The 4,825-nt window shown below is 56.7% G+C and overlaps 1 pseudogene; it reads right to left on the bottom strand.

The window, feature by feature from the left end:
* Positions 1–3: 3 nt before the first annotated feature.
* On the bottom strand, positions 4–4,445 carry LOC115307174 (annotated as a pseudogene).
* Between the last annotated feature and the right edge of the window lie 380 nt (positions 4,446–4,825).

Here is a 4,825-nt window from a genome sequence, read left to right as displayed (position 1 = left end):
GAAGGGAGACATGGCCAGGCCCTGCGGGAGGGGAGGAGAGAAAAGGGGAAGAAAGGGTTACCGGCCTGCACCCCCACGCCAGCACCCTCCCACGTCAGCGGGGAGCTGACAGCGGCCAAGCTGCTGCTGCCCACGGGAGGGGATGGAGACCCGTCCTCCCGGTGCCGAGGCCAAAACCACGAGGACCCGACGAGGCAGACCCTGCCCAGTGCTCTGCCGTTGCGCGGCGCCACCCCGCGGCCCCTCTCGCTGCGGGGCCGTGGCATGTGTCTTCCTCACTGCCAGAGACTCCTCTTTTCTCCTGGGCGAGTGCCTTGTAGTCGCAGGTTTCTGTAGCCCCCCCGCCCCGCAGGGCAGGCCCCGGGCTTACGTACCCCCCCCGACGGCAGCTCCGCAGGGCTCCAACGAGCCCACCACCGCGGAGCTGCGGCCCCCGGCGGGGGAGGGATGCAGAGGCCTGGCACAGTGCTCACAGGGAGCACAGGAGTGGGACCGACCGCGGGGGAGGGTGGGAGAGCTCCGGGAGATCGAGATGGGGGCCGGCCCCCACCCCCTCCCGACTTTCCCTCCTCCGACTTTCTCCCAAACGCTGTGACTGCCCCTGCAGAGAGAGGCAGGGGAGGCACTTTGCCACAGCAGGGAAGTTAAAGGAGGTGCCCGCTGTCCCTCTATTCCCACCGGGGTTTTTGAAACCCTTCCTTGGCTCCCGGGGGGGGGGGGGTGGGCGGGTGGGAGGCTGCGGTACCTGCGAAGCCAGGACGTTGCTGCTGCAGATGGAAAGGCAAAGCAGCCGCCGAATGGCTCCCGAGGAGTCCCTGGGCCTGCCGCCGTGGCCATTACCGTGTTGATCCAGTCCGGAGACCCGGGCGGATGCCCCGGAGACGGTGGCGAGGAGGGGCCCCCATACCCGCGGCCATGCCGGAGAAAGCCCTCCCCCATGGCGAACTGCCCGTGGGTAGCAGCAGCAAGCGGGTGCCCGTTCCCCAGCGGGTTAGAAGAACTGCTGGCCGAGCCAGGCAGGGGGGGAAGCCGAGGTTCTGCATAGTGTCCCCCTGGCTCAGGTGGGCCGTGCTGTCGGTTGGACCGTCAGCGGGGGCGAAGGGCTCCTTTCCCCAGCCAGCCCTGTTCTCGATCTACTTTGGGGCCATCCCTGAGGGGGGCTTTTTCAGTTCCTCGCCCGCTCAGGCTTTCCCCCCCGGGATGCTGGAAGAGATCGCAGCCGGGGCTTGTGCCTGGAGTTCCGGAGGGGCTTTTCTCAGTCCTCTTTCCCCGGCTCCTACTCCCGCGAGTCCCCGGGGGGGAAGAAGTGGATTTTGGAGGGGCTGCCCCACCTTCTCCCGGGGGTTCGTCCCCGGCGGGGTGGCAAGCCGGAGCTGGGCCGGCGCTGGGGTGCGGCGGTCGCGTCGTGCTTTGATTTTCGCCCGACTCGTTGCCTTTAGGCAAGGGATTTCGTCCATTTTGCTGTCTGCACTCGGCTGTTCTTCCCTCGGTGGCAGAGATCTGCAAGACAAAGGGGGCCCGGGGCTGGGATCCGGCACTGCACATCCCGAAATCCCCATCGGGCTGCCACAGGGGGCAGAGAGACGCTTCCTGGCTGGCCAGAGGTTTGTATGGAAATACTATTTTTTTTTATTATTATTACATAAATAAATACAGCCCCCGGCTCCCACCGCCCGCCCCGAACAAGCCAGCCCGAGTTTTACACAACGCAGCAAAATTGGCTGCGAAACAAAGCGACGGCCCGGAGGAGAGACCCTCCAGTCGGGCGGGTCCGGGGCCAGCGGCGTCCGCTCCCCGGGGGCTGCCGGAAGCCCAGAGGACCCCGCAGGACCCCCCACGGCCACAGCAAAGGCAGCGAAGAGGTGGACAGGCGGCCGGCTGGGCTGAAGGGCCTTGGGGATGTGCCTCCTACGAAGTTTTACAAAGTCTTCATCCCTTTCAACGGGCAAACTTTGGAAACGCAGAGAGAGACCGACCTCCCACTCGCCTTCATCACCCCTCGGACCCCCCTTCTCCTCCTCCCCAAAGTCATGCAAGGCTCCAATGGATTCCTCTGCACTTCATCTCCTAATTTCAGCGCCCCAGGTTCGAAGCTCTGGTTTGCTTTTTGGGTCCCCTCCCAGCTCCCCCCCCCTCAGCTCGGCAGCCCTTTAAAAAAACGAGTAGAGCAACTACAAAAAAGAGGTTGTTTCCTCCTCCCCCTGCACCCTCCTCCCTGCCCCTGGATGGATTAATACATGTGAGAGAGCTGCAGACAGCTCCCAACCCTGCACGGAGAGAAACCCAGGGTGACTTTTCTATAACAAAGTTCGGGACTGTATCCAGGGGAAAGATCCTTCCTCTAATAACAGATTCAGAGAGGAATATTAATGGAGTGACTCCAGTTTTGAACTTTTGCCCCGTGGTCTGTCTTTGCTCCCTTGACTCGGAGCCGGCTCCTTTCTGAACCGAGGAGGGGAGGGATGAATGTGCAGCAAGGGGAGAGGGAGGCTGGGGAGAGAGGGAGAAGGAGAAGAAGAGTGAGGAAGACAGAGAGGGAATAAGGGAAGAAGAGGAGGGAGGGGGAAAAAGAAAGAGAATGAAAGCAAGAAGGAGAGTGAGGGAAAGAAAGAAGAGAAGAAGTAACAAACTAAAGAGAGAAGAGAGAAGGAAGAGAGAAAAGAGTGCAAGGAGAGAAAAAATATGAAAAAAGAAGAGGAAGGAAGGCAAGGGGGAAGGAAGGAAGACAGGCCCGTGCCAGAGGGCAGTGGTAGCAGCTGGGATGTGTCACCCCACAGAGCAGGCTCTCCTGGGTGGGGTCCAGGGGCCACAGCTCTCACCTTTGAGGCTGGAGGTGCCAACGGCAGGCACGGCAGGACAGGAGGACTGGGCAAAGCACTTGAAGGCCGTCTGCTCGTTGGACGACTCGTCCGAGGTGGGGTTCTCCTTCTTCTGCCTCTCGTCGTACACCCGCATGGACTGCAGGGTCAGCTGCTTCCTGCGGGCACACCAACCCGCTGGCACAGCGCACCCGGCACCCCCTCCTTCCCCAGCCCCCTCCTGAGCTCAAATTTTGGGATGAGTGGGACAGGGGAACCCGCTGGCAGAGCGCACCCGGCACCCCCTCCTTCCCCAGCCCCCTCCTGAGCTCAAATTTTGGGATGAGTGGGACAGGGGAATCAAGGGCCACGGTCCCCTCGAGGAGGAGAGCGTGTTTCTGGCAGGCAGGGCTTGGCTGCTAACGAGAGGAGATTTCTTGGAAGCGGAGAGCGGCTCCTCGGCCGAGGGCAGATATTAAAGACAAGGGGCGGAGGGGAGAGGGAAGCATTCCCTGGAGATTAGCTTTTATAACCGAGGATGTTCCAGAGATATGAGCCATCCTAATGGTTGCTAAGATTGCTAGGAAGTGGTTATTTTGTTAGGCACTTTGTGTAATCTTTTCACCAACAATTAACCCGGAGTAAAAACCTATTTATATTTAGAAAGAAATTAGAAATCATTTCCGTCCTGTGGCTCCAGCGTTGGCTTTATTTTCACACTGACGGACAAGAGGAGCTGGCGTGTGCATGTTTGTGTGTGTGTGCTGGGCAGGGAGAAAGGCCCCTTGTTTTACATCACATCCCCCCCTTCTTTTTTTTTCTTTTTTTCTTTTTTTTTTGTTTAAAAAAAAAGAGGAACAGACAGATTTGTTCATTATCTAAACCCCAGTGCAAATGGCTAAAATATCCTGTCTGCTGTAACAAAACAAAACAGACATATCCCTCATCAAAGGGGAAAAAAAATCGTCCCTTTCTCTATTTTCTCCTTGTATTTTCTTCTTATGTTAAAAATAAAAATCTTCACTGCCATTATAACGAGTTCTGTCCATCTGCCTGGGACACAAACTGTGTCCTCCTGCTTTGGGAAAAAAAAAAGACTCTTCTATCATTATTACTTCCATATTCACGAGATATCTCTGTCAAAGCAGTTTATTTATATGTTTCCCCTCCACATTTTAGTCTTTTCGATACAACCCCCAGAAAAATGCCAGGGGAGATTCAACCAGCGCTCAGCCCTCACTTCTCCCTCTTCTCCAATCCCAGATACAAACTATACTGGAACGTTCCCTCTCAGATTTTTAAGGGAAACTTCCTTCTCCTGTGATATTTGCTTAATGTGCTGCATTCCCTTTGGCCAGTCATCCCCTGCAACGTGAAAAATAACTGTGGAAAGCAGGAAAGAATTCCCATGCAATCCGTTCGGGGTTATTAACGCCAAGATCCTTATGGATTTTGGCGGGGGGAAGTGTGGTTTGGAGGCAAGTCGAGGTGATTTTGACCTCTGCTCGTGTTCTGAGCTTTACACATGAAAACCAAACGAGGTGCCTGTATGTAATCGAGCCAGACTTACCTTTTTTCCCTCCTTCCATTCCCGGTGTCCCGAAAACCTTTGGCAAAGGGGTTGTTGTCAATTTTTAATTGGGTGATCTAGAGCGCGGAGAGAAAAAAAATAGGCGGGGGGGGGGCAGAATAAGGGGATTTTCGCATTAAAAACCAACAGCAAAACCCCCCTCTTCCCAGTTCCCCCAGCGCTGGTAGGATCCTGTCAGGAGCAGGACAGGGGCAGGGGGCAAAGGTCCCCGTTTTTGAGGGGAATCTCTGTGTTTTCCCGGGTCGTTTGGAGGCAGCTCACCCCCAATCCCCCGCCGGGCTGGCCACTGACCCGGGCCGTGGTGGCAATGAAAGAGCCCCGTGTTGCTGCCACCACGTCGGAATTAATTGAGCCGTGCAATGCGATCCATGCAAGTTATGCCTGTGCTTAAAACTCTTTAAATGCCATAATTAAACCGCAAAGGAATCATACCCAC

Source organism: Manacus vitellinus, unplaced genomic scaffold (assembly GCF_001715985.3).
Source record: "Manacus vitellinus isolate BGI_N305 unplaced genomic scaffold, ASM171598v3 ctg7180002431706_pilon, whole genome shotgun sequence".
Taxonomy (NCBI): Eukaryota; Metazoa; Chordata; class Aves; order Passeriformes; family Pipridae; genus Manacus; species Manacus vitellinus.
Note: the sequence above shows the minus strand (reverse complement) of the source record. Positions and strands in the feature narration are given on the sequence as shown.